The 10,294-nt window shown below is 38.5% G+C and overlaps 2 pseudogenes; one reads left to right on the top strand and one right to left on the bottom strand.

The window, feature by feature from the left end:
* Positions 1-3,025: 3,025 nt before the first annotated feature.
* LOC120129397 lies at positions 3,026-5,109 on the bottom strand (annotated as a pseudogene).
* Positions 5,110-5,886: 777 nt separating this feature from the next.
* LOC120129335 lies at positions 5,887-8,843 on the top strand (annotated as a pseudogene).
* Positions 8,844-10,294: the final 1,451 nt, after the last annotated feature.

The following is a 10,294-nucleotide window of genomic DNA, read 5'->3' as shown; positions in this document are numbered from 1 at the left end:
GGTAAAGATGTGTAACAAATAAATAATTAAAGGGAACTTTATTACAGGCAAGTCCTCTTTAAGAAAGTAGACCTTGCATGCCTTCAAGCTTGAAACTAATCAACCACTCATTCTGTAACAACCATTTTTAGAAATTATATCTGATTATAAGGGTCTTCTCAGTTTCAGTGTGGGCAGCGATGGGCGTAGTTCAGAAGGTTGCAAGAGATCATCCTTCGCTTATGCTTTCCATTAAGAAATGTCCAATAACTTTGAAAATGGTTGCAGACAAAGAAAAATAGGAGGAGTTGCAGAAGTTGAATCTCCAAGAAAATTTGGAATGGCTTTTAGGTCAGGAATCTAGCCAAATGACATTTGTAGCTTATATTATATGCATACTAATTTATTTTTCTTTCCATATGTAGACTTGAACTCAGTATTTTTAAAGTAATGAACATCAAAGCTACATTACATTTAATTTTAATGTTTATAAATTTTAATTTATTTTGTTGTTAAAATTTATGGTTGTTGTTAATTATATAAAGTTACATGATATTAAATTTAGGTGATGTGTAGCAAAAATGAAATATGCAAAATATCAATTAATCTTAGCTAAAGAATGGTAATTAGCAGCGTTTGTATTCAAAAACGCCGCTAGATATCTGATCTTTTGCGGCGTTTGTGTCCAAAAACGCCGCTAACTATCTAACCTTTTGAGGCGTTTGTTCCAAAAAAACGCAGATATAGATCTCGACCTTTTGCGGCGTTTTTTGTTCTCAAACGCCGCTAACTTTAGCGGCGCTTCTTGCGGTGTTTTCCAATCGCCGCTAAAACCTTATTTTGTTGTAGTGGTATCACCTTGAGCATTGAAACTTCGGTTAGAATCGAATGGCTTTGAAGTGTCAGCAAAACCTGCGATATCATTTTCGTTAATCAGGTCCAACCACTTAACCGAGAACTCCGGGAGCTCAGACGTTGTGCCATTATCCTTAGCTCTATCAACTTCAGCAAGAGTTCCAGCTTTTTTATCAGTACAATCAGGCAAATGTCGGTTCGAGTCAAGAAACTTGTAATCATCTTCGTTCTTCAGAATAAACAGAAAAGACCCCAGCAAATTCGGATCATGAGGTAGATACAATCGGTTGCCATTATGATACGAGCACATCTCTTTGAAAGAAATGTTTCGGAGTCAAAAGTTTTCTTACATCTTCTTTCTTCCTCTTAGATACATCGATTATGTCCAAAAGCTTAGGGTTCTCAACAACCTTACAAGAAGTGCCTTTCCCAAGAAAATCATTCAATCTCCTATATGTTTTTTTTTTCCAAATTATTGAACTTGTCCTCGCATTGTTGAGGAGATACATGGTAACCCCGATCAGCCATGACCTTCGAAACACACTTCCATTTTCCTTGTTTCCTTAACGGAGAAGACATTTTTATCTGACTACCCGCACAATCGGTGGAAGGATCCTCCCCGATGTAAGAAAGAATAGTAACCAAAAGCTTCATGCTTTTTCCAATCCATTTCATGTATTGCTAGGGCGACCCATCCTCACTCTTGCCAGCTTCGTTGTGCTCGAGTTTGCATTGTTCAGCATTATTTGACACATCATCCTCGATAACAATGCTTTCCCGACTCTCGTTTTCAGCTAAACCAAAAGCAGGAGGAAGTTGAGACATGCATGGCTTTTGTTTGTATTGAAGCTGTACCGGTTCTTGTAGATCTAGACAACCATATACCCAGCCCTGCAGCATGTCACCACCTGCTGATGATTTTCCTTCCATTGTTGTCAAGCGGATATGCGTTGAACTCGTTGGATCAGATCCTAAAACATAAGCTCGACTTGGTTAGTATATCGATACCATCGGAGCACAGTTAAAGAGTTCAGCAGACACAAACAGTTAACGTCGTTCTCAGTTTAGCACCAAGCTAAAGAGTCCCATGGAATGAGTTTCATTCCCTGGATAACAGTTTCTACAATTAGATCTCTCAGTAAATACTTAAGCAATACCTTGTACAGCTAAAATTTCTTAGAGACATCAGAACAAACAACACGATTTCATGAAAGTAGATCCAAATTATAGCCAACCATAGATCTGTTTCCATTAATGAAATCAAACAGAAATTTATTGAACTGAAAGTAAATGCATAATCATAGATCTAATAAAGAAACTCATAGCCGTATGGGACTTGTCTGCTGCTGCACTGAGCAGAAAACCATTACCTCCATCAGAAAATTTGATCCCTCTTCACAATCTGAAATGTGGAAGCAGCATCGATATATATAACTCAAGGGCCCTAGGTGCACAACCTGTGAATGCTTGGGAATTAGTGAAAACTGACGATAAAAATGAATCGCTCGAAAGGTAACGCTGGCACATGTAACTTCGGTTTTAACTTGAGCACGATATCTAGGTGCCACTTGTCAGTTCATTATCCTTAATTTTTATTTTAGTTAACCGATAGTATGATTTTTATTTTAAATTAGTCTCTATACTTTTAAAAGTTCTAATTTCATCTCTAAACTATAACTATAATTCTAAACTAGTTCTCAAACTTCTGAACATTTCAATATCATCCCAAAATATAACCTTTATCCTAAACTTTTTGAACATTCCAATCCCAAGTTCTATTATTATATGTGTGAAAATAAAAAAAAAATTAGGTTAAACTATGGTTGAAACTAACTACATATTTGGATGAATTTGGAATATTCAAAAGTTTGGGGACTAATTTAGAAAGAGAGTCATAGTTTAGGATGAAATTAGAATGAGAGCCATAGTTTGAGGATGAGATTAGAATATTAAAAAAATTAAGGACTAATTTAAAATGAGTTATAGTTTAGGGATATGATGCAATTAAAAACATTGTATTAAATTAAAATCCCAAACATCATTCTCAATATCGGATGATTGAGCATAGATAAGGTACGTAATTGAAATTATTAAGAGACCAATAGAATCAATGTAGAAGATTAAATAATATATTACTAAAACAATCCCAAATATCATTCCTTTTTTCCAAGGAAAATTATTATTTTATCGTATGGAATCACATGTCAAAGGTTAAAGTGACTTGAGGCCTGCAAGTTTATGCATTTGTTTTCTTTCTTCTTGTTCATCTTAATTTGCAGCAGCGTACAGTGCTTTAATCTCTTCAACATCATCATAGCTGCCAAGGAAAACAGGAGATCGCTCATGTATCTTCCCCGGAACTAAATCAAGTGCCTGCAAATCAACAACATATGAGGATTCCGTTGGCTTGAGTCGAACCGACGCTCGACGAGTCGAATGGTAAGGAACTCGAGTTTGCTCGATCAAAAATGATTGAGGGAAGCAAATGCTGTCATATGACCCTTTGTTTTTCAGTGAAAGCTTGACCTCCAGCCTGCTCCATCATGTATGACATTGGGAAGACTTCGTAAAGAAGACTGTATAGGAAGTTTGATTCATTGGTATCAAATGTTAGCGAGGAAATAAACAAAAATTGCAATGAAGAAATGAAGCTTTTGAGGGGATGTTGTACCGAAGCTTTCTGTTCGGACTTTTCTTATCTGCAGGGTATAAGAAGATACCGCCGTAAAGCAGTGTCCGGTGCACATCTGCAACCATGCTGCAAAGGCAAATGCCATTAGTGTAATCTCCGGTTGAGTATAGAATGCAACACATAATACTCGTGTCCGGGGCCCATGATTACCTTCCAATGTACCTAAGGGACCTTGGAGGTGAACCATCTGCAGGGAACTTGCATTTTTCCACAAACTTTGTAGTTGGCTCATCCCAATTGATATATCATTTCCTTCATTCACTGAATAAATCTTTGCCCTTTTCGGTACCTTGATATTAGGATGGGTTAGTATGAACTCGCCGAGAGACGGATCGAGTGTGAAACCGTTGACGCCACTCCCGGTACTCAGCACTAGCTGCAAATCACAAGCAAAGAACCCTTTCTTTGTGTTTCAATTATCAAAACAAGATCAATCTAAGTTGCTGTAAATGCTGATAGTGGTGCTTGTTTTTACCGCGCAGGAGCTTCCGTACATGCAATAGCCGGCTGCTAAGAGGTTTTTCCCGGGTTGCAACACGTCATCGATTGTCGGATTGCCTTTATCTTTCACCAGATAAATCCCAAAAATCTGATCACAAGAGGTAAACATGGATGTTCACTATGCATAAGCCAGTTTAGAGCAAAGGGAATGCTGAAGCCAAGGGCAAGCTTACAGCTCCTATGGAAACACCACAGTCAATGTTTGAGGATTCATCCAATGGATCAAAAACAACAATGTATCTGCACAAACAAACACAAAATTTAGCCTAGAGTTCATAACCGATACTCGGACACGATGATTAGGCATATCGGTGTGGGATCTCTGCAAGTATCAAACCTTCCACGCTTTGATTGATCGGACGAATATCGCCTCTTCGTCCTCCTTGGAAACCAGGATGCACAACAAAATCACACATAAGATTATGCACTAATTTTCATTCAATCAAAGAGATTAACAGATAGTTTTTCAGGCTTACTGTTCGTCCGATGCTCATCAAAGCCTTAACAAAAACTTCATTCTAAAGCACGTCCAGCTTCTTCTGTTCTTCACCCTAAAACATGGGGGGGAAATCTGAATTCATACAACAGAAGATCGATTGAAAATGGAAGCCATTAACGATGAAGTTCATACCTGAACATTGGTCTCTCCTGCAAGTCCTAATAGTTTTGCAAGACCCGCCTGTACACACAGAACAATGATTTTGCAAGTGAAATCTGATATCAGAACTAGAAAAATACCATATGATCACCATTAAAGAGTGTAAAAAGGACCTTGCTAACAGGAGAGCAGACGAATTTGCAGCCAAGAACAATGTGATTGAGCAAGATGGTGAAATCGCCACGAGATTCAGGGTGCTTGGTTTGTTAATTCAAGACATGGCGAGTGATGGTCATCAAATCAGCTCTATGAGCGTCAGCTTCATGATCCATGGCATACCGTTATTTCCTCAACACAAAGCTCAAACCTTTTTCCCCCAGAATTGGATCAAAGCTTTCTTTTTGGGATCAAATGAAATTAAAAAAAGGATGAAACTTGGAGAGCAAAGAACCCTTCTTTTTGGAGAGAAGCGGGAGAATAAAGATATATATAATCAACATCGACAACAGATTGGATTTTGATTGGCCAATGAAGGCTTAAAATGACACGTTTGAGCTATTTGATCACATGGCTGTGAGTCATCAATAATCAAAAGTCCGCTCTTGTTATTTCCACGACCTATGCTGTTTCTAACGTTATAAGTCCTTAGCTTTTGATCAACAATGGCGGTTTTGGGTTTGAGTAATGAATAAGGGAGAGGATAAGTCAGTTAAAATCAACTAAATGATACATTCTATTAAATTATTTTGGTTGATTCGATTTTTTTGATTAAGTTAAATATAATTTTAATTAATTTAGTTTTACAGCTCAATTTTGGATTAGACAAATCAATTTTTCTAATTTAATCGATTAGATATAAATATATTGAATTAATTAATTATGGTGTTATTTTGATGGGAAAATTATAAATTTTGTCACTCAACTCTTCTTATTCTTGTTTTAGTCATAAAAGTTTAAAAATTTTCACTTGATTCTCATTAAACTTTTGATTTACTCCTATATTGGTCACTTGAACGTTAAAAGATAAATTGTAGTGACCAAATTGAGAGAGAAGAAAATTGAGTGATGAAATTTTGACATATATTGGTAATTTAGCTCCAGTCCACGCTCTTGTCCTATCTGCGTGGCACTTTGATCTTTGGAGGCCTTAAACACTGTTTACAACTTGGCTAAACCTTCCATCAGTTTAAATCGGCGGTTCCTGTTAGCAATCGATCACCGATACATCAGACCAGCGGCTCAAAATGCTACAAATTCATAACGAGAGAGAACGATGACAAGGTTAAGGAAACAAGCAGCAGTGGTTGTCTCTCTTCAACTTTGACTCGCTCTTTCTTTAGCAATCAATAGTTTGATCCAAAACCACAACTTCCCCTCTCGATCGTGTTTTCATGGGAGCAACAGAGCTTACCCAAGCACTCCTCAAAAACACCAAAAACCCAAAGCTAGCATGGCAAACTCTTCAAGCGGATTCAATCTTCACAACCCAATCCTTCTCTTCTTTCATTAGTGCCCATTATTGCCCGTATCCTTATCCGTTCCAAAATGCTCCCCGAAATCGACCAACTCCACCTCCTCCTCTTATCGTCACTGCACCAACAAAATCCCCTCCGCTCCCTCGTTTCCCTTGTCAATCTTTTAGCTAAATCAGGTTTCTTTGATAAAGCATTTTCCCAGTTCCAGTCCATCAGAACGAACTTCCCACAAAAACCACTTCCCATTTGTTTGTACAATGTTCTCTTTGGATGTTGTATCAAAGAAAGACGTTCCGATTGTGTGCTTTGGTTGTATAAAGATATGGTCGTTGCCGGTGTTTCTCCACAGACTTATACTTTCAATCTTTTGATTTTTGGGTTGTGTGATTTGGGTCATTTGGAGGACGCCCGAGAATTGTTTGATAAAATGCCTGAGAAAGGTTGCCTGCCTAATGAGTTTAGTTTTGGCATTTTGGTTCGTGGGTATTGCAGATTCGGCCTTGCTGATAAAGGGGTGGAGCTTTTGGATGAGATGAAAAGGTCCAGGATTTTGCCAAATAGAGTTGTGTATAATACATTGGTTTCGAGTTTTTGTAAGGAAGGTAAAACTGATGATGCTGAGAAACTGGTAGAAAGAATGAGAGAGGATGGTTTGTTTCCTGATGTAGTTACATTCAATGCTAGAGTATCCGCTCTTTGTAAAGCGGGTCAAGTTCTCGAAACATCAAGGATTTTTAGAGATGTGCAAATAGATGAAGCGTTGGGGCTACCTCGGCCTAATGTTATAACCTATAATCTAATGCTTGAGGGGTTCTGTAAGCAAGGGATGCTGTTGGAAGCAAAGAACTTGGTCGAGTCTATGGAGAAAAATGGTGATTTGATGAATTTAGAGAGTTATAATATTTGGTTGTTGGGGTTGCTAAGAAATGGAAAGTTAGTAGAGGCTCAACTGGTACTTAAAGACCTGGTAAATAAAGGTGTAGAACCAAATATTACACGTATAACATTGTGATGGATGGTCTTTGCAAGAATGGGATGCTTTCGGACGCCAGAGTGGTCTTTCTCCTGATACAATTACTTACAGTACTTTACTACATGGGTAACATGGCTACTGTCATAAAGGGAAGTTATCTGAAGCAAATGATATTCTGAATGAGATGATGAGAAATGGTTGTGTCCCAAATACTTATACTTGCAATATTTTGCTGTGTAGCTTGTGGAAAGAGGGGAAAATATCAGAGGCAGAAGAGTTATTGCAAAAGATGAATGAAAAAGGTTATGGTGTGGATACTGTGACCTGCAATATTGTAATTGATGGTTTGTGTAAAAGCGAAAAGTTGGAAAAAGCTATGGAAATCGCCGATGAGATGTGGACGCATGGAAGTGCTGCTCTAGGTAACCTTGGAAACTCATTTATTGGCCTAGTTGATGATGTTAGCCGTAGCATGATATGTACTCCTGACTTAGTTACATATTCTATCATAATTAGTGCTCTATGCAAGGCTGGAAGGATAGATGAGGCTAAAAAGAAATTCAAAGAGATGATGGGTAAAAACTTGCAACCTGATGTGGTTATTTTTGATACTTTCATCCATATTTTCTGTAAAGAAGGAAAGATCTCTTCTGCATTTTGAGTTCTCAAGGACATGGAGAAAAAAGGGTGTAATAAGAGCATACAGACTTATAATTCACTGATACTTGGCCTAGGAAGTAAAAATCAAATATTTGAGATATATGGACTAGTTGATGAGATGAGAGAAAGAGGGATTACTCCTAATGTTTGCACCTACAATAATATTATTCAATCTCTTTGCAAAAACGGGAAAATCGAGGACACTTCGTCTATCTTGGATGACATGCTGCAGATGGGTAAAAACCCTAATATTTCTTCCTTCAGGATGTTAATAGAAGCTTTCTGCAAGGCATGTGATTTTGGTGTAGCGAATGAGTTATTTGAGATTGCTTTAAGTATATGTGGCCAGAAGGAAGCCTTATATAGATTAATGTTCAATGAGTTGCTTGCGGGAGGGCAAGTGTCAGAAGCTAAAGTGGTCTTTGAAGCTGCGTTAGATAGATCTTTTCATCTGGGTAATTTCCTTTATAAGGATCTCATTGAAAAACTATGTAAAGATGGGAAGTTAGAGGAAGCTAGTGGTATTTTGCACAAGTTGATTATCAAAGGATACAAATTTGATCCTGCATCATTCATGCCAGTGGTTGATGACTTGGGTAAACGAGGAAACAAGCATGAGGCTGATGAACTGGCAGAGAAGATGTTGGAGATGGCTTCAGATGGTAGAGTGGAAAACAAGATATCTCGGAATGCAAAGGAATCAATCCATAGAAAAGGAACAAAGTATGGTGGAGATGACTGGCAAACAATAGTGCACAGGTATGGCTAAAATATAGACAGCAGTTAACTATAGCCTTTCCTTGTAAAAAATTATTTTAGTAGTTTTTGCCACACATCTTCATGTATAGTATTGGAATATTCAGTTGCCGATAAAGCCTTTGTTGCTGTCGCATTCTTCCATTTTTTTTATTAGTGCAGTTTATTGTCCTCTATATTATTTAGTGTACTTGTAACTTGACACAGCTTCGATATATTCTTTTACAGGGATGATGGAAGTGGAATCGCTTTGAAATCCCTTAAGCGGGTACAGAAAGGTTGGGGTCAAGGAAGTATACCGAGTTTGCGGCCCCAGAAAAATGAGCTTCTTGATTACTGGTGAAGTTGGTGGTTCACCATTTGTTTGAAGATAGGTGTGAAGGTTACTGATAATTAACCAAGGATTACTCTGTCATTCACGAAGGATTTCCTATGCTGTGCACTTGTGCAAAATATTCATTTTAATCTCGTTGGCTTCCGAAGTCCCAAATGCAGGCAAATGATACAGAGTAAGTTGTGATGTGCTTGTTGATTTCAGAAAATTCTGTGCTTGTGAAGTAACTGCCTAATAGCACCTTGTTTCTGTATTTCTGCAGACGGATAGCAAACTGGTCGGCGAGCTTGCTGGTTTTAGATTTTCTCTGTAGAGTGAAAAGGGCTGCGCAACACAACTTGGGCCAAAAGCTAAAACTTGCTTGCGGCAGTCTCTCTACCGAACGACGGTCTCGCTGTTTCACCAAGTTTATGTAGCCACCATGGAAACTCTAACGTCCAACATCAAGCTTTTAGTTATCTCAGGCAATGGCAAATATGAAAAGATTACAAACGTTTACAGAACACTCGACTTGGAACATTTACAGAATCTTGTCTTGGCGATGTAGTGGAAGGCAGTCTGGGAGGGTGAAGTGATTGTTTCTCCTGTTGTTGCAGTTGGGGTTGTGGTGATTATGGTTGAGAACTGGATTTAAGTCATGTAAGCGTTGCATCGTGTTAGAGGAACATGCTCGATGTTTTCATCGAGCAGGTGAGGTCGGCTTTGTTGTGGTATTAGAAGGAAATTGTTTTTTCTCAAAGATTTGATTGGTGACTCTACTTCTAAACAGCCTTGTTGATAGTGTTGCAGCACTGCTGCGTGTTCTGTTTTGAGTAAACTTCGTCTTTACAGTTTTGAGCTAAATTAAAGAAATTCAGATTTGAATATTTGTTTGTTCCACTTCACAAAACCAATAAGCATTTCATTGATAAACTAAAAGATTACAAGACATTGACAATGCAGCAGAATGCAGCCTGCCTTAACAAATACGAAGTTGCAAAATCACAGAAATCCATGAAAGAAAAGAAGGAAGATAGACTTCAATCCTACACCCTTAGACAAACAAGCGATCGGGCATCAATGTCTAGGCGTTTATCAAGCTGTCTACCTCACTCGGATTCTATGGAAGTCATCGCCGCTGTCTCTGGAATAAAGGGTTCACCAAATCACCCATCCTCGACCGAGCGAAGCGCCTCCACTCAGACCCGCTTATGCAGTACACGTCGTCTCTTTCATTCTTGCATTCGAACTTCCACCATTTGGACCCGTCGGTGACCCTTAGAACCATTCGACCACCGGGGAGTGTGTGGCTATGATCACGAAACCTCCACCTTTCTTCATTGTGTGCTGTGAGATTAACGTCCCCGATTGCTGCCATTACTTCAACTCTCTTTTGGTCCCTCAAGCTGAGAAATCAGAAGACTGTAATGTTATTGCATTTCTCAAACCCTCCATTCTGCATTTTATAGCAAAGCCGGGTCTGCTTAATCGA

Source organism: Hibiscus syriacus, unplaced genomic scaffold (assembly GCF_006381635.1).
Source record: "Hibiscus syriacus cultivar Baekdansim isolate YM2019G1 unplaced genomic scaffold, ASM638163v2 tig00110485_pilon, whole genome shotgun sequence".
In the NCBI taxonomy this organism is placed as follows: domain Eukaryota; kingdom Viridiplantae; phylum Streptophyta; class Magnoliopsida; order Malvales; family Malvaceae; genus Hibiscus; species Hibiscus syriacus.
The sequence above is the reverse complement of the archived record's forward strand: the minus strand, read 5'-3'. Positions and strand labels throughout refer to the sequence as shown.